This window comes from Vombatus ursinus, unplaced genomic scaffold, assembly GCF_900497805.2.
Source record: "Vombatus ursinus unplaced genomic scaffold, bare-nosed wombat genome assembly UNPS02014489.1, whole genome shotgun sequence".
NCBI lineage: Eukaryota > Metazoa > Chordata > Mammalia > Diprotodontia > Vombatidae > Vombatus > Vombatus ursinus.
Window position 1 is genome coordinate 71,178 of NW_020954267.1, and position 20,468 is coordinate 91,645.

A 20,468-nucleotide genomic window follows, 5' to 3' on the forward strand; every position below is an offset into this window, starting at 1 on the left:
AGGTTTCTCTCCAGTATGAATTCTTTGATGTTGAGAAAGTCCTGACTGCATAATAAAGGCCTTGCCACATTCATTACATTCATAAGGTCTTTCTCCAGTATGAATTCTCTGATGCACTTTAAGCTGTGTCTTCACACTAAAGGCCTTCCCACATTCACTACATTCATAAGGTTTCTCTCCAGTATGAATCCTCAGATGCTGAGTCAGGTCTACCTTTACATAGAAGGCCTTTCCACATTCATTACATTTATAAGGTTTCTCTCCAGTATCAATTTGCTGATGTACAATCAGGTATTTCTTCTGAAGGAAACTCTTTCCACATTCATTGCATTCATAAGGTCTTTCTCCAGTATGAATTCACTGATGCACTTTAAGCTGTGTCTTCACACTAAAGGCCTTCCTACATTCACTACATTCATAAGGTTTCTCTCCAGTATGAATTCTCTGATGTCGAATAAGTACTACCCTTCTACCAAAGGCTTTCCTACATTCATTACATTCATAAGGCTTCTGTCCAGTGTGAATTCTTTGATGGTAAATCAGTTGCACCTTAATACTGAAAGCCTTCCCACATTCATTACATTTATAAGGTTTCTTTCCTGTATGAATTCTCTTATGTTGAGTAAGCCCTGAGCTGTAATGGTAGGCCTTACCACATTCCTTACATTCATAAGGTTTCTGTCCTGGTTTTGCATATGGAACAAGTTGTTTGCCCTCATGGAAGGTCTTCTCACATTTATTATATCCATTATGTTTTTGTCCAATTTGAATTTTCCAATGTGGATTAAGGGCTTTGTTCTCTGAAAGGAAGAATAATGGATTGATTAGTACTGTCTCTTCCTCTCTTTCACAAAGGCTCTGTCTGCTCACAAATTTTATAACTGCCCTCCTACCTCCCTGCTTGAGGTTTATACAGAGATTTTAGAAAAATGATTTTAGAAATCTAACTTGGTTTATACAGAGAACTCAATATATGTTATGTAAAATCCAATGATACATAGTTAATATACTTAAATCAATAGATTCAGGATTAAATTTTTTTCTAAGTGCCCTAATAAAAAGAGAAGTATTAGAGGGATTAAAAAGACCTGTCCTGCAAGTGATCAACATTTGAATGTATGGTAAAGATTACATTCACACGAGCAGAACCAGGAGAACAATGTACATTGTAACAGCAACATTGTGCAATGACCAGCTTTGATAGACTTAACTCTTGTTAGTAATATAATGATCTAAGACAATTCCAAAAGATTCATCATGGAAAATGCTATCCACATCCAGAGAAAGAACTATGGAGTCTGAATGCAGATTGAAGCATACTATTTTCTTTTTTGTTTTGTTTTTTTCTTCCTCGTGGTTTTTCCCTCTTGTTCTGATTCTTCTTTCACAACAGGACTAATGTGGAAATAAGTTTAATATGATTGTATATGTATAGCCTATATCAGATTGCATGCCATCTTGGGGAGGGTGACGGGGAGGAGGGGGAAAATTTTAGAATGCAAAATCTTATAAAAGTGAATGTTGAAAACTAAAAATAAATATATAATTTTTTTTAAAAAAGATTACATATCACAAAAAATATGGCCTTCATATCTTGCAAATATTAGCCCATATTTTACGCTAAGTCTAGATAGAGGGACAACTGAAAAGAAAAAATAAAGAGAATCTATATAGATTTGGGAAGGAAGACAAGAGAGATGCAAAGGCAGGGGAACAAACCTGAGAAGGAATAAAATGGGAAGTGATATAAAGCAGTCTGGTAGAATAGGAAGAGCAATGAATTCAGAGGCAGAGCACCTGGGTTCAATCCAGCTTCTGCCACTTATAACTATGTGGCTCTAATTTCTTTTTTGGATTTTTCATTTTAATTTTCTTTTTTTATTAGGAACTAAAAAAATAAACAAGAACATTTTAATATACAAATTTTTTTTAAAATTCTGTATATGAAACTATGAATTTTCATTCCATGCAGTTTGAATGTTTTAAAAGTGCATACCAAGTTTAAGCTGGTAGTAACAAAACTGTGTTGCTTGCATGTGTTTCTTTATAACTGTCCTCTCCACTGTGTATTTTCAAATGTTTCTTTGAAGCTCTTTTTCTTCTTTTTTAAATTCTATTGCTACTCACAAAATTCTCCTTCCTTCCCCAAATCAAAAGCCCTCCTCTGTAACTATATAAATTGACTATGTAAATATAGTCAAGCAAAACAAATCTGCATATTGGCAGCATCTGAGCACATATGTCTCATTTTTTACCATTAGCTCAAGGGTTTGGACCAAGTGCCAAATCCAGCCCACTGCCAATTTTTGTAGGGCCGGTGAGTTTAAAATGTTTTACATATTTATACTAAAAAAAAATCTTTGCTAGTGAGCTAAATAAAAAAGGCATCTTAGTGGAGACCTGAATTTGGCATTTGAACCATAGTCTGCCAACTCCTGCTCTAGGCCATCAGTTTCTGCCAAGGAGTCAGAGTTTTGCTCCATCGGTCATTTTTAAACAATTAAATTTTATTTTTTAAGCAGCAAAAATCTTTTGACTTCTCTTTTTCCCCCCTCTCCAGTTGAGAATGAAAGAAAACCAAAATTCCTGCTATAAACATGTAGAGAGAGTTAAAAAAAAAAAACAAATTCCCACACTGGCTCTGTCCAAAAGAAAAATGCACGTGTAGATGTCTCATTCTACACTCTGAGTCCCTCACCTCTCTATCAAGAGGTGGGCACAAACTTCATCATGAGTTGTTTGGAATTGTGGTGGGTCATTATGATGATCACAAGTCCTAAGATTTTCAGAGTTGCTCATCTTTACAATATTATTGTCATTGTGTAAAGTCTCCGGTTTCTGTTCATTCACTCTGTATCAGTTCATATAAGTCTTCCAGGTTTTTCTAAAATCATAACCCTCATCATTTCTTATAGCACAACAGGGTTCCACCACATTTATATACCATCACTTATTTAACCATTCCTCAACTAATGGGCATCCCTTCAGATTCCCATTCTGTGCCACTTCAAAAAGAACTATATTTTTAAACATCCTTAGAGTTTGTTTACTTAGGATTAGCCCCTTATTTAACTGTATTCTAATTCACATTCTCTCTTCTCCCCCATCCCTATTTCCTTCATGGAGTGAAATGTATTTCTGTACCCAACTCTGTGTGTGTGTATGAGTGTGTGTGAGTGTGTGTGTGCGTGCACACGCGTATATATTCTTCCCTCCTTTGACCAGTTCAGATGAGTTACATTTAAATGTCAGCTGTTCCCCTCACCCTTTGAATAGATATCTCCTTGTACAACCAATAATTTTCCAGAGAAGAAAAAGTCTGAGGAGTTCTGAGGACATACCACCCTGTCCAAAGTTTTACAAATGCTCCTCAATGGAGTTATTGCTTACAATGACTCATCTGCTTCTTAGAATATCTCCTTCTACAGCTAAGAGGTTCTTCCTAAATGATGAACAGAATATGATTTATCTGCTCAATTTTCACGTACTCACCTAGGCAGTTGCTTCTTGGGATATTTCCCTTTGGCATCCACGAACCTTCTCGTCTCTCCAATTGGTAGATGACATCTGGTTTGGAAACTGCAAATCCTGTTCAATGACAATGGAAACATTCTAAGGACTGTCATCTTATAATTCAATCCTGCCTATCCTTGACAGGATGTTGGCTTTAGCTGGTTTTCTTTTTATTTGTTATGAGAGAGTTGAATGGTTTAATAGGGAAGGGCAGGAGGATATTTCATTAAAATGACTGTGGAGTTTAAAAAGTATCCAAAAGACTTTAGAATTACTTATTTAATATTTTATTTCCCCCAATTACATGTAAAAACTATTTTTAATATCTTTTTTTTTAATTTAAGTTTGAAATTTTCTCTCTCCCTTCTTCCCATCCTCCCTCACTGAGAAGGTAAGCAATTTGATACATCTGCAGTGATGCCAATCATATTTCCACATTAGTCATGCTGTTAAAAAAAAAAACCAGACCAATAAAAGAAAGTTAAAAAAAATATGCTTCAATCTGCATTCAGATTCCATCAGTTCTTTTTTAGGGGACAGACAGCACTTTTCATCATGAGTCCCTTGGAACTGTCTTGGATCATTATATTTTTTTTAATTTCTAAAATTTTTTTTTGCTTTTTGGTGAGGCAATCAAGGTTAAGGTGACTTGGCTAGAGTCACACAGTTAGTAAGTGTCAAGTGTCTGAGACCAGATTTGAACTCGGGTCCTTCTGACTCCAAGGCCGGAGCTCTATCCACTGTACCACCTAACTGCCCCTTTGGATCATTGTATTGCTGAGAATAGCTGATCATACAATATTGCTGTTACTGTGTACAATGTTCTTCTCCTTCTGCGCATTTCACTTTTTATTAGTTCATGTAAGTCTTTCCAGGTTTTTCTAAGAGTATCTTGCTTGTCATTTCTTATAGCACAACAGTATTCCATCACAATCATATACCACAACTTGTTCAGCCATTCCTCAATTGATTGGTATCTCCTCAATTTCCAATTCTTTGTTACCACTATAAGAGCTGCTTTAAATATCTGTGTATATATAGGTCCTTTCCTTTTTGTTTTTTATCTTTTTGGGATACAGACCTAGTAGTGCTATTGCTAGGTCAAAGGGTATGCATGGTTTTATATAGCCCTTTAGGCATAGTTCCAAATTGCTCTATAGAATTGTTGAATCAGTTCACAATTTCAACAGTGCGTGAGTGTCTCAATTTTCCCACATCCCCTCCAACACCTGTCATTTTCCTTTTCTGTCATATTAGCCAATCTGATAGGTATGAGGTGGTACCTCAGAATTGTTTTAATTTGCATTTCTCTAATCAATAGTGATTTAAAGCATTTTTTCATATGGCTATAGATAACTTTGGTTACTTCATCTTAAAACTGCCTTTTCCTATCCATTGACTATTTATCAATTGAGGAATGGCTCTTATTTTTATAAATTTGACTCAGTTCTCCATATGTTTGAGAAATTAAGCCTTTATCAGAGAAACCTGCTGTAAGAATTTGTTCACAGTTATGATTACTAATTGTATTTCTCTCCTTCCTCTTTTCCCATTTATCCTACTCTCACTCTCCTTTCACCCTGTCCATTCTCAAAAATGTTTGATTACCACCTCCCCCAGTTGACTCTCCCTTCTATCAGACCCTCCCCTTTTTTCTTATCCCCTTCCCATCCTACTTTTCTGTAAGGTAACATAGATTTCTATTCCCTTTCCTCTCTGAGCCAATTCAGATGCAAGTAAGGTTCAAGCACTCCCACCCACTTCCCTCATCTTCCCCTCCACTGAAAAAGCTCTTTTGTGCCTCTTTTACTGTGTAAGAAATGTAAACAGTTTAGCCTTATTGAATTCCTTACCATTTCTCTTTCCTGTTTGCCTTTTTATGTTTCTCTTGTATTTATAAGTCAAATTTTCTAGTCAGCTCTGGTATTTTCACCAGGAATGCTTGAAAGTCCTCTATTTCATTGAATTTCCATTTCCCCCCTAAAGGATCATACTCAGTTTTGCTGGGTAGGTGATTCTTGGTTTTAATCTTAGCTCCTTTGTCCTCCAGAATATCATATTCCAAGCCTTCCAATTCCTGAATGTAGAAACTGCTAAATCTTGTATCATCCTGACTGTGGCTCCATGACATTTGAATTGTTTCTTTCTGGTTGCTTGCAATATTTTCTCCTTGACCTGGGAGCTTTAGAATTTGGCTATCATATTCCTGGCAGTTTTCATTTTGGGATCTCTTTCAAGAGGTAATTAGTAGATTCTTTCATTTTCTATTGTACCCTTTGGTTCTAGAATATCAGGGCAGTTTTCCTTGATAATTTCTTAAAAGATGATGCCTAAACTCTTTTTTTGATCAGAGCTTTCAGGTAGTCCAATAATTCTTAAATTATCTCTCCTTGATCTATTTTCTAGGTTAGCTGTTTTTCCAAAGAGATATTTCACATTTTCTTCTATTTTTTTTTCATTCTTTTGATTTTGTTTTATTGCTTCCTGATGTCTCATGGAGTCACTAGCTTTCACTTGCCCATTCCCTAATTTTTAAGGAGTTTTTGTTGTTGTTGCTGTTGAGCTCCTTTTCCATACGGCCAGTTCTACTTTTTAAGGAGGTCTTTTCTTCAGTGGATTTTTGTACATATTTTTATTTGGCCAATTCTGCTGTTTAAGATGTTCTTCTCTTCACTGGATTTCTGTGCCTCTTTTACCATTTGGCCTATTCTGTTTTTTAATGTGTTATTTTCTTCTGTCTTTTTTTTTTTTTGTGCCTCCTTTACCAAGCTGCTGACTCTTTTTTTCATTATTTTCTTCTATCACTGTCATTTCTTTTCTCAATTTTTCCTCTATCTCTCTTATTTGGTTTTAAAATCCTTTTTGAGCTCTTCCAGGAACTCTTTTTGGGCCTGAGACCAATTCATAGTTTTCTTTGAGGCTTCAGATGTAGTAATTTTGACTTTGTTGTCTTCTCTGAGTTTGTGTTTTGATCTTCCCTGTCACCATTGTAACTTTCTATGATCAGGTTCTTTTGTTGTTGTTTGCTCATTTATTCAGCCTATTTTTTGACTTTTAACTTATATTAAAGTTAAGTTCTGCTCCCAACATGGAGGAGACACTGTCCCAAGCTTCAGGTTTTTTGTGCAGCTATTTTCAGAGCTTGTTTGGAGGGTGGGGGGACTACAGGCTTTCAGTTCTTCCAAGATGGTATGATCTAAGGAGAGGTGAGTTGGCTACTTTCCTTGGCCTGTGCTCTGGTCTGTGAGTGACCACAAGCACTCTTTTCTGCCCTAGAACTGTGAACAGGGTCCCTGCTCCCCTGTGGTCACAAGCTCTGGTGTGCTAGTGCTCTTCCTTGCCCTGGGACTGCAACCTGGATCCAAGCATGGGTAGTGCAACAGAGTCCTGCACCCAGTGCCAGCAAAAGGATCCCTGTAATCTCCTTCTGACCACTTGTCTGAGCCCCTTACCATCTGTGGGCTGAAAGCAGCCGAAGCAGCCACTGCCACTACTGATTCAGTCAATCCTAAGGCCTGCTGCTGGTTTACTGGGGAAGGCCCTGCACTAGCCTGCGCTTCACTCTCACCCTGGCACAATAAACCTTTCCTGCTAACCTCCTAATTTGTCTTGGACTGGAAAATTGTTCCACTCCATCCTTCCGTGGGTTCTGCCATTCCAGAATTTATTTTGAAACATTAATGTTGTTTGAAGGGGAATTTGAGAGAGCTCAGGTGAAGTCCCTGCCTTTTCTCCTCCATCTTCCCAAAAGACTTTAAAAAAAGAATTCAAACCTGGCCCAATCTTCCACTGCAGAAAAAAGTAGGTATAATAGAAGCCCCAGAGTACATAAGACTTCTGAGGATGTTTTACAGTGTCTTGCTAAGACTTTTACTGGAGAATGGGATATAGAGTTGGGCTCAGAAATAAATTAGTTTGTTTTACTCACTCCCTGCTAAAGACAATAAGAACATTTTATATATGCTGGTATGTGCACACAGATTTTTCAAGAAGAAACATTGGATCTGAAGCAAAAGGGAATGGAAAGGTAAATATTCAAGGACCAGTAATTAAGTTGCTAATTTCCAGTCTTATAAACAACGATTTTTTTGACTAGAAACACATAGATCAAATACCCTGAGTCTTGACCAAAGAAGAACTAAGAATTTCAGGTCTCTGCATGCTAAACAATGAAGACACTAAAGAGACACTAAAAAAAATATTTATAGCTACTCTACTTGTAATGGCAAAGAACTGGAAACCAAGGGGTTGTGGTGGTGGTGGTGGTTGCTGCTGTTGTTCAGTCGTTTCGATTGTGTCTGACTCTTTGTGGCCCCATTTGGGGTCTTCTTGGCAAAGATACTGGAGTGATTTGCCATTTCCCTCTCCAGCATATTTCACAGATGAGGAAACTGAAGCAAATAGGATGAAGTGACTTGCCCAGGGTCACACAACAAGCAAATGTCTGAGGCTGGATTTGAACTCGGGAAGATCAACTTTCCTGACTCCAGGCAGTGTTCTATCCACTGGACCACTTAGCTGCCCTAACCAAGATGTTACCCATCAATTTGGAAATCGCTAAACAAATTGTGGCATATAAATATAACAGAATGTTATTATGCTGTACATGATGAGAACTGTTTCACAGAAGAAAAATTACATCAACTTATACCGAGTGAAGTAAGCAGAATCAGAACAATTTATACATGAACAACAACACTGCAATGACAAACAATTTTGAAAGATTTAAGACCAATGATTAATGCGATGGTCAACCATGACTCCAAAGGAACAATAATAAAAATCCTGACAGAGAGGTGATAAGCTAAATGTACAGAATAAGATGTATTTTTGGACATGGTGAATATGGGGATTTGTTTTGCTTGACTATGCATATTTGTTACAAGGATTTTGTTTTTCTTTTTTCTTCTTCTTTTTTTTTAACCATATAAGGGGAGAGAAGATAGGGATGGGAGAAAAAAAATGCTAATTTTTTAACTGAATTTTAAAAAATCTTGAAACAGCCCACAGTATTTGTTAAGGAAGGAAGCAGACATCCCAATGGGCAGGTTCTAATTCAAAGAAGACAGCTGTCCTTACCCAGGCAGACCAAGTTCTTATAGTTCTCCAGCATTACATCCCTGTACAACTCTTTCTGAGAAGGGCCCAAGTATACCCACTCCTCCCTGGTGAATTCCACAGCCACATCTTTGAATGTCATAGATTCCTGAAAAACAAAAAACATACCCAGGAATCAATCTTCATCTTGAAGTTGAAAGGAATTTTGAGGGTGATTCTAACAGTGTTTGGGTTTTAAGGTCTTCCAAGGCACATATCTGAGCACCAGTAAGGATAGTCACCAAGGTAATACACTGCTCCAGAGATAGGGCATTCTACTTCAGGATAACATTAATTTGTGGACAGTTTTCCTTTTATAACTTCCATCTGTGCTTCCTAGTTCGATCATCTGGGGTCAAGCAGAATTAAGCTGACTCCTTCTTCTAGTTGACGGGTCTTCACATAGTTGAAGACAACTACCACGTCCCTCTAAGCCTTCTCTTACAAGCATCAACAGGTAAGTATGATCTACTTATCACCCAAGTTGGCCTACTCTGTTTGCTCTCCAACTAATTACCGTCCTCCTTAAAATGTGGTGCTACAAAGTGAGAAGGGGAAAACTATCGCCTCCTTTGGTCAGGACACTACATTGCAGAGAATCAGAACTGGAAGGGACCTCAGAGAATCCTTGTTTCACAAGACCACTAATTTGGAATTGGAAGGGAACTTTAAGGTCACAGAATGCAAAACCCCAATTTTAAAGATGAGGAAAACAAGGCCTGAAAAGCAAAGTCATTTCCCTAAGATTACACTGATGGCGAATGACAGAACTGGGATGGAAGTTTATTGCCTTTGCCTCTAAATTCAACAGCGTTTCCAAAGTAACATGCTGCCAGACATTAGTCCTGAGGCAAAACTGCAAACAGTTTCTGGTCACTGTGACTTGCCTGGGATAGGTCTGTCCACCCAGGGTCTAACTAGGGAAGAAACTCTTCCCAGAAAACCAGGAAATAACCAAGCAGGCACCCCTGTACCATAGGCCCCATCCCACGAGGGCATTCACCATCAGCTTTGGGGTACACGACAATGCTGTGCAGGATGCGGGAGTGGCAGCAGAACAAAGGGAACTGTAAAATTCGCCTGCCACTGGAGGGCCTTCTGTATGATCTCCAGACACTGTAATTCCCCAAAGGGCAGCTTTTAGAGCAATTAGAGCAAGTCAGGGCTTAAACCAGTACTTGGGGCCCTCACTGCCCTGAGGCAATAATCTTTGGGGTGTGGTTAGCAAAGCAGCTTCCGTCTGAAATATGTATCAAGGCTGGGCTACAGGATATCCTCCTGCCAGGGAGATCAGAGAGAGGGACACCTATCCTTACAGGGCAATTCCCTGAGCTCAGCCTCACCCTACTTATGGAGGATCAGAGAGGTGCCACATCATCTTGGGCCGGTCTCCTCCTGTCCTGGCCTTTTCCCACTGACAAAGTGCCCTTCCTGCCTGTAGGAGACAGAGACATCATGTTTTCCTGCTCCCTCCACCTACCTATCTTCAGGCCTAGCTTGTAGAGACAGGACTGAAATGCCATGCCATTAGCTCCGCCCAATGGTGCCCTCTCTCTCCTGAGCTAGCTAACACCTTGAGAGGTCCTGGGGCTGAGCCCCTACAGATGCTAATAGCCCTTCAAGCTCCTACCTGATGATACCCAACTCATCCTAGTGATTCTGTACCCCTAGCTGTCATTATACAAACCCATTCTCCATCCTCCATTACCTTCACCTCAGTGCTCCCAATGGCCCAGCCTCAATCTCTTTGGAATGCCTGCTCTGTAGACAGCACTTTTCCTTTCGCATTCCTTCCATGTTCTCGTTCTCTGTGAGACCTCCATCCCTCCCTCCCTCCCTTCCTCCTACTGGCACAGCCTCCCTGGCCACCCTTTCCAGCACTAGTGAAGACAACATGTGTAAGGCAGTTTGGGGAGACTGCACTATACCTGCACAAGACAACAAGATGAGGGACAGCTAGGTGGCACAGTAGATAGAGCACCGGCCCTGGATTCAGGAGGACCTGAGTTCAAATCTGGCCTCAGACACATAACACTTACTAGCTATGTGACCCTGAGCAAGTCACTTAACCCCACTGCCTAGCCAAAAAAAAAAAAAAAGACAAGATGAGACCCCTTTATTCATCCCTAAGAGTAGCATTGCCAAACAAGCTAAAACACTCAGATGAGACAAGAGTTTGTTCTGAGGTTCAGGATTTCTGGGATGAACCAATTGTGTCCATACATGATAATCTCACTCATGAACACTGATCTGTCCACTTCAATAACAAACCAGGAATATCTACCACCTAAGGTTTGAGAGATAGGCTTGACAGGTTTTAGGATGGTAGTATATTCATTCGCTATGGCCCCTTTAAGATAGTCTAGGCATAAACATACAAGTCCCTATGTGGACCTGGGAAGGATGTATGTCTCAGTGGGTAGTCTACCTGACATGTAGGAAATCATATCCCCAAAAGAACCTATTCAAGTCATGCTAAGTACTAGTGAAATAAGTACTTGTCACAGACTTAATAATCAGTGGACTTTCTATCCTCTGTATCCAATGCAATTGCAATTTGTACAGTAGTAAAACAGATCTGATTCCAGAACAGATAAGATTAGCCAAATTGGTCAAGGACTTGGGAATTCTCTTGCTAGCCAAGAGTTATAGGCAGGAATAGCTGTATTGTTGCTGTCACTAAGAAAGCTAAGAATATCCATTTTATACTGGCTATACACCCACAAAATCACACAGTCTACTGGACAAACGACCAACAAATTGATGTTACCCTGTCAAATACCAGTTAATTGGACCAATCTAATTAATGCCAGGCCAATTTCTTAATCTTTACAGTCTCCTGCATCCTGTTCAGGATATCAAAGGGTGAGAAATGGAGATTCATGTGTCCCACAGGAGGTATGACGTAGAACAACAGCAGGCCTTGTTTCCCAAGTAACTCCTTTCTGCACCACCACAGACTGGGTAACTTAAGGTAATCCTTTCAATAGTCAGAACATTAGGTATAAGGCTATTGCTAGAGAACTACTGTCTTCTCCATACTGCTCTGTTTCATCCACTGTATTAGAACTAACCACATTTATGAAAACCCTATTTACATGATGACTGCTCATGGAAGGCCTACTTTATTATAATTTAGAATATGTCAATAAAAGGCTTTATTTCACACATTGCTAAAAATCTAGACAGGGAGAAGCATCAGTTGGCACATAGATAAGTATGTTTCCATGAGGTAAATGGCTCCCTGACTATGAGCTATTTCCCACTGGTACTTTCAGTGCACCAAAAACACTTGGTCTTGCTGGGTTTGAAGCTGTTTAGTCACTGGCTATGTGGTCAGTCTGTTGTTAGGGTGCAGTGCGTGTGTGGGGTACGGGTGGAAGACCAGGGTGGGGGGCATCGGGAAGTCAGAAGAGAAAGAAACTTTCTAATCTGTTTATTGAGTGTTGAAAAGGATCTGGGAGTTATCCAGTTCAACTCAGGGTAAACTCTGTCTTTTAGTATCCCTGCACAAGAATGGGTTAAAGGAAGGCAAAGTACAGAGGTTAGTCGTGACTGCCTGTTTAAAAGTGAAATGGAGCCTTATCTGAAAACCGAATCACTCTGGTCAGGGAAAATACAAGGCTCTCCCAGGAAGAACAATGACTATGAATAAGGCTGACACCCTCCAAGTAAGGAACCCTGATTATGTTAGAAAGCACCAAGGGGGAAATGCAAAGGTTGAAAGATGAAGGGGACTTCCAAATAAAATAAAGAGGTTAAAGGTTCCCACCAGGATGACATAACGTGAAGAACCGAGTACCAGGCCCTTGTGAATCCAGACCATCGGCCAGCTCCATCACCGGCACTCCTCTTCTCATCGGGATGAGAAGGTTACAGTCGCACATCTGGGAACTGCACGCCCTGTCCCTCTTATTGGAGAGTAGACGCTTGCTTGTATTTAAGTGATTGGACTATCCCTGGGACAGGGAACTCACATGTGAGGAAACTCCTTCCACCAATGCAGGTTGGCACTTTCTCTGCAAGTTCTGACGTTTAAGAGCTGCTTAGAGCACAGAGAAGTTAAGTGACTGCTCATCAGAGATGAGCTTCAATCTTGATTCTCATGGCTTCCAAGCATTAGGCCACACTGCCCCCTGCTGCCCGCATTTAGTAATAGCTGGCATAGTCTAACTGCTCTTCATTTTACTTCTTCACTTTATGCTATAAATACTAGGCACAATTTCTTATTATCAAATCCTAATTAACTATCAGAGGAGACCCTGTGACAGTCAAACGACACCTTCCTCTGATTGGGCTTATAACGTGAATGACAGGTCCTGGTCAGTTTTTAGACACAAAATCAGAGTGAAACTTGCTTCTTCCCCACAGGTTAACCTTGAAACTAGCCCAAGAAGGAAAATGAAATGACGCAAAGGAAACAAATGAGAGCTCAGCCCAAGCTTCTAGACAACTTCAGCAGACTCATCTGGGGCCTGAACAGACTTTCCTTGTCCTGTCCTCACCACCAGTCAATGACCAGTCTAACACAAGCAGTCTGCTACTAGGGGAGGGCGAGTTGTGAAAACTGGACGAGAAGGGACAGAATGGGGAGAAACAGCGACAGAAGAAAGGCCTCGGTCTCTTTGCCGGAGTCCCACCGCCCACGATGGCTTTGGAGGATGCTCACAAAGTCACTTCCTCAGCCTGTACCTCCGTCCTCATGGCTGTAAAATGGAACTATTACCAGCTGCTCATCTTTAAGAGGATGGAAACAGGAGATGCAAATGTCAGGCCGTTCACCCGCCCTCTCGGCATCCCTCACACAGCAAGCTAGGACCAAGCATGTCCATCCGGGAGGGGCTGACTAGTCAGTGAGGCAAAGCAGGTAAACAAGACAGGTCATGGGCAGCCAAGGCAGAGCGCCGGGTGAAACTCATCACCCCAGAAGGCTGCAGTAGGTGACAGGAAGGGGGGATTCGGACTCCAAGGACCTGGATTCCAATCTTGGCTGTTACTCATGACCTGAGAGCCTCTGCACAGTGCCTTCCACTGGCAGGGGTTTGGTTTGCTCTCCTTAGGCCATCAAGCATTTATGAAGCACTTTCCAGGCATCAAGCACAATGCTAGGCGCCAGAGTCCCTGCCCTCCAGTTTACAGTGGGAGAAAACAACATGTAAACACATAACTAAACACAAGACATCTAAAAAGTAAATGTAAGAGTATCTCAAGGGGTAGGAGGGTATAATCAGACAATTTCTAAGATTCCCTTCTTGATGTGAATCTAGTTTCATATAGGATGGCCACAAATTCTAGGGTTACAGGACATGGGAAAGAAATCTACACACACACTTTGGGCTGAAGCAGCAGACTCCACTCACCACGCTGGCCCCGACGGTCAGGAGCACAGAAGCCATGCCTTCTTCGACGTTCTGGTCACGAGAGGCAGCGCTGGGGAGGAAATGGGATTACAAGTTAACACTGACCACGTTTAGCAGAGTCCATACTCACATCCTCCAAGCCCCAACACATGGTGGATGTTTTATAAATGCTTATCCCCCTTTCCCCCTCCCCTTCCCGAGTAGCCTCCCCACTGAGGTGGCTACTAGGGTAAGCTTCTGGGCTGCTCCCAGGATACAAGTCAATGCAACAACTATTTATTAGACACCTACCATAGGAAAAGCATTTTGCCAGGTGCTGGGGGGGAGGGGTGGAAGAGAGGACCAAAAGGAAATGATCCTTTTCCTCAAGGAACTGACATTATCCTGAGGAGATACAGCATAAGGACGGAGAAATAAACGGACAGCTGAGGAGAGACAGAGCACTATTGAGTGGGGGAGCAAAAAAGCTTCCTGGGGAAGGTGGCATCCGAGGTAAGTTGTGAAGGAAGATAAGGAGTCTAAGAGGCAAAGGCTAAACGAGACAGGAGTGGTACCAAGGATGGTAGCTAGAGTAGTTCACAGGTGGGAAATGGAATGTTCAGTTCCAGACACACCTAGGAGTCCAGTTTGGCTGGAAAGGATGTGAAGGGAGTAAACAGGCAATAAAAACTGTGAAATAAAAGGAGGGTGGAACCACTAATGAAGGGTTTTAAAGTCTGTGTTTTCACTTATTCACAAAATCTTAAGATCTCAGAGGGCCCTCAGAAGGTAGCCCATTCCATTTTGGGAAACCTTTCTTTACTGGGAATTATGGCCTTCTTTCAAGCCTAAAGGTACATCTTCCAAGCTCCATCCACTGCCCTTGCATTTATACTTTGGAGTGAAGCAAAAATGAGCCTCACCCCTCTTCCAAAGGAGGGCCCTTCAAACATTCAAGGACAGTTATCATATTTCCAGGGAGCTCTCTGTTCTCCAGACTAAAAATCCTTGGTTCCTTCAAATGATCCTTGTATGGCAGACACTACAAGATTTCACCACCACTTTTGTATTCTTTGGTAGCTCCCCACATTTTCTCTGAGATAAAATACAAACTCTTCTGTTTGGCATTTAAAACTCCTCCCATACTGCCTGCAACCTGTTTTTTAATTTTTTTTTTAATATACAAAAATTTATTTTTTTTCTTCTTCCTTCCTCCCCCTCCCAATGAAAAAGAGTAAAGAAAATCAAAACACTTGCTACCACTATGTGCAATCAAAACAAATTTCCATATTAGACAAGTCCAAAAAATGTCTCCTCCTGCACCTGGAGTCTATTACCTTTCTGTCAGGACTTGGATACAGTAGTTCATCATTGGTCCTCTGATAACTGCCTCGGTCAGACTTCTGAAGTCTATCAAAACCATTTTTCTTTATAATATTATGGTATATATTGCTCTTTCGCTTCTGCTCACTTCAATATGCATCAATTCACACAAATTTTCCGTTTTCTCGAAAACCATCCCTTTCTACATTTATAATAGTATTCATATACCATTGTTTCTCATTCTTTGCCACTACAAAAAAAGAGTTGGTATGTGTATATAAGACATACATATTACATACAATTATGATAGCTAACAATTATCTAGAGCTTTGTTTGCAGAGTGCTTCACAAATATGATCTCATTTTATCCAATCTTCTCCCCTTTCTTTGTATCACTGAGTCAAAGGGGATGCACAGTCTGGTCAGTGACTTTTTGCCCCCACCTATTTTTCTAGGCTGACTTCACTTGCCCACTTTCCCCTGAGCCACATCCCATCCAATGACACCAAGCTTCTGCCCAGACTGCACCTCTCTGCTGGAATGTTGCCCGTGTTCTGCCCCACCTCCTGAACATCTAGACCCAGTCCAGGTTCAGGTCAAGTATCACCTCCTCCAGGACGCCTTTTCGGATTCTCCCTGCGGTTAGTCCTGGCCCCTGAAATGACTTCAAATTTGTTATCTATTTCGCATTATTTATTTCTCTCTGCGTAACTCCTAGAACAAGTGTTGCTGACCCGGGGTCCAGTGGACCCTTCCCCGAGGGGTGATTATTTGGGGGAGGGGGTCCATAAACCTGGATATCGGTTAGAGTGCATCCTTTTTTTTTTTTAACAACAGTCTCTGACTTAATTTTGGCTTTTCCTTCAATTAGGAACGTAGGCAAAAATACATCTTTCGGGGACGGGGCCCATAGGCTGCACTAGACTGCCAGAGGCGTCCACGACGCGCGAAGAGGAGGGGACACCCCCAAAAGGCCGGAGCACGGCCCGCACACAGCAGGGGATCAGCAAACGCGGGTCCAACCTAAAGCAGAAGGAGGGCGGCGCCGGGCAGCCGCGGACACGGGGAGGGGCGGGCCAGGGAAGCAGCGGCGCTGCTGATCGGCTCACAGTTCTCCCCCGCCCGCGGAAGAGGCGTTGCTGCGGGTAGGGCGGAGAGATAGCCCACGCACGCGCAATTCCTCCTCAGGGCGGCGCCGCTGCTGCTCTCCAGCCCCAGAGGCGTTCAGCCCTCAGCCCTCTTCGCCGCCTAGTCGGCCCTGTCTCCGGCCCCCACTCACCCTGTCCTGGGATGCAGGGCTCAGGCTCCAGCCGCACCCGAGAGAAACTCGGCCTACCAGAAACTAGAGGCGACGAGGCGGAAACGGAAATGACTTTCTTCCCTCCCCCCACCTTCAGCGCAGGCGTGGAAAGGGTTAAAGTGGCGAACAAAGCCTTCTAGGAATCGTAGTTTCCCGAGGTTTGCGCATGCGCAGAACCCATAGTCCTGGAGGGCCTCCCTCCCTAACCCCCGAGCTTCCACGTTACGTCACCACCCCCAGTCACCACCCCCACCGGGTCCTGGACATATCGATTGGCAGAGCTGGAAGGGATCTGTGTCTCCATCACTAGCTGCCTGTTTAGAGCCGTGTCAGAAGACCTGGAGTTCTTCTGACCTGGAGTCAGAAGACCTGAGTTCAAATCCAGCCTCAGACACTTAATTAGCTATGTGACTGGGCAAATCACCAGACTGCTGCCTGCCTCAGTTTCCTCCTCTGTAAAATGGGGATAATCACAACACCTGCCTTCCTGGGTTGTCGTGAGGATTGAATGAGATAAGAATTGTAAAGGATTTAGCACAGTGCTTGGCATGCTGTTATTTTTATGTGTTCTTATCATCTGGCCTCAGGTCCTGGATCTGAGCCAGGCAAAAACAATCCCGGTGGGAGGGAAATTTCGTTCCAGAAGCAGACTTCAGGAATCTGGGATATTAATCTGCTTAAAACTAGTCTCCTCTAGAACCTGCTTCTTCCGTCTGCCTGGAGTAGTAATTACCCAATGGTCTTACATCCATCCCTCCTTAGCCCTGGAAATTCTGGAGGTGCAATGGGGCTTCTGACTGACCCAAAGATATACTAACGAAACAGCTTATCCACCACATAGCAAAGCTGAAATGGACTATGGAACCATGCCCTGGAGCATGTCCAGAGCTGCCATGCCTAGTTCATCTCAACTACATGAGAGTTTGGGGACCTATTTTGGGCCACATGTGACTTCAGGCTAAAAGAGTTGTGGCATTTTGAGAGTATGAAGAGTCCCCTTAGTGACTTCAAACACAGAAGAGCTAATGCCTCGATGAGTGTATAAAAAAGGAAAGTCTTATTTTCTCTTGCCTGCCTTACCCAGAATGCCATCAGGACAGTTTAGAGCTACTGTCTAAGAAGTAATGGCCCCAACCTCCTCAACCCTAGCCCAGCCTCAATGTGCCCGTGAGCTCTTAGCACCTGAAACACATCTTTGTCCACATTTGTCTAGGCAACTCTGAGCCTGGGTTTGTTCTTTGTGAATCTTAAGTGAATCAGTATCTATGAAGAGTTATCCAGGCTTGGCTATGACTGAAAATTCAGCAAATCTGGAGGTTGTATCACATCGGAGCTGAATGGCAGCATGAGTTGTAGGAGGTTCCTACAATTCTGAGGCAGAAAGGGAGGCGACCCCAGTCAGCTACTCCAATAGTCTTGGAAAGGATAACCAGAACAAGAGGATTGACCTAAATCTGACCATTTTACCAGAGTGTGTGTGTGTGTGTGTGTGTGGACTTTATAGGATGAAAGGCCTGAGGTGAAATGTAATATGCCTAATTAGCAGTCCTGCTTTTTGCATTGATGATGAGGTTTAAGTATCAGCCTATCAGCAGATTGTAACCATGGCTATAAATTAAGTTACTTAATCCTGACCTAGGTCGTTTCTGTCAGATGCTCATTAGGAATCTTTTATGTATAGGACTAAATCACCTGTCTCATATGATTCATGTTATATGTTGAATGCCTTTTTACTTCCCATTTGCAAGTATACCTTTGATGTGAGCCATAGCCCAAGTAACAAGTAAAAAATTTTCAAAGGTAAGGGGATAGGGATTTAACGGCCCTAAATGTGAAAGCTCTTATTAAAAGTCAACCTCCCATGATTGAACCCAGTTCAAATCATATGCTTGAGCATAGAAAAGGGCATGGTTACAATATTCCAGCCCCTGTGGGTAGTCTTCAACCTTAAACAAACATTTATCTAGTGATTTCTCTAGCTGCTTCCTGGTGGCTTACCTTAACATACTCTCCAGTCTTTGATACCATTACACCACACATGATTACAATTGTACTTCAGGACTAAGCGCACCATTATTGAATGGTGTATGAGGGGAATATTTTATACAAAAAAATGTAATCCTGCTGAACGGAAAATTCAGAAACAAACATTTCACAAGTAAGAAAGAAGTACCTTTTTTGTCCTATCCTGGGAAAGAAAAAAAAACCTCTGAAATTCATTGACATCTATCCAATTATTATAAAACTCATTAAGGATATTTAGAAGTGAACAGACATATTAGACTCCTGTAGCAAATCAGGATCCCCAGCCAGAGGGAAGAAATTTGTAGAACAATTTAGGAAAGGTTCAGGGAGATGGGGGAGGGGAGGAACAAGGAGGATGGAGTTTCAGGAGAAAACATCTGTATATCACTTATGAGGGACCCGGTTTGTATTACTATAAACCCCTTCCCAATTAGTGTTGGTGGTCCTTGGTGAGGAGTTTTTAAATTTTCTTTAAAAAATATGAATTTGGCAAACATCAACAACCATAACATTTCAACATACAAAGTATATAGAGGATTGATTCTATGACACTATAAATCTCTATTTTAAAGTAAAGCTTAAAAATACGTTAAATTTAGCATGCTCTTTCTAACATTACTTGTCTGTATTTTATTTTAAATGTTTTTTTCTGTGTATTTTTTAAATGTTTCATTGCCACTCCTTTCTTTTCTTCTATTTTTTATCACTATCATTTCCCCCACAAATTTCCTCATCCCCAACAATAACGACAACAAAAAACCTTATTGGAGTGCTAATTAATTTATGGAATAAGGGGACGGGACCACAAGGGGGTCCTTCTGGGTCGAGATGGGGGCAGGCACACCCTGGTTCTTTGGATACTCACCAGGAAAGACCACGATGGCAGCAAGCAGGGAGTAATGCTTCAATCACACTTCAATAAGGCACAGAAAGTATACACAGGCAATCGGTATAGAAAGTAGAGAGACAAATGGCAGAGGGGCACCCGCGGCATGCATGAGCGAGACAGGGACAGACGGTGGAGGGAGTCAGGCAGCATGAGGAAGAAAACGGGAAGAGTCACTTACCTAACCTCAGATCGGTCTTGGAAGCACTGAGGCGCACAGACCGTAGGAGGCATATGAATGCCCGGGGGTGGGGCAGGAGTTTGGGGTCTCGGGTTTTTTTTATAGGGTTTCGGTGGCCGACAGTTTAACTTAGCCATACCATCTGGGGATTAGCTCCTTTCTATGGCCACTTCCTCTCAAAGTTGTCAGTAAAACTTTAAAGTTAAGAATCCAGCTCATCTCAAAGTTATCCAGACTATTTGTTGTTCTGCTGGCCTTACCAAGGCTGTCTGGAGCTTATCAGAGATTTGGGTATCATAGGACCAAAGGGCCCTAATAGCCCGGCTTAGATGGCTTCCCCTGATTTAGCACATAGTCTCAGGATGTGGCTTTTCGTGAATTTGTGAGTAAGTTTACAAGTAACCGTTATGCTCCCTTTATCTTTGGGACAGTCTGTACGTGACTTCTAGGTTCCCTTTGCGATCGTACTTCCTGCCATTGTTACTTTCTACTGGCTACTTATAAACTTACTATACTAACTAGAAGGGGTGGGGACGGAGTGGGGAGACGGCTGGTTAGGGTTAGGGGGATACAATTTAAACACATTTACCTTGTAACAAACAAGTAGAATCAAGGAAAACAAATCCACACATTGCCCATGTCAGAAAAGGTGTGCCTCCTTCTTCACGTCAAGTCTATCAGTTCTCTGCGTAGAGGTGGGAATCTCCCGATTCTGCCCACTTTGCCCGCACCTGTTCATACAAGTCCCCAGGGCTCTCCTGAATTCACCTCTTTCATCATCTCTTACAACAAAATAATTTTCCA

The 20,468-nt window shown here is 41.9% G+C and overlaps 1 pseudogene; it reads right to left on the reverse strand.

The window, feature by feature from the left end:
• Window positions 1-20,035, reverse strand: part of LOC114042499 — a 24,262-nt pseudogene extending 4,227 nt beyond the window's left edge.
• Window positions 20,036-20,468: the final 433 nt, after the last annotated feature.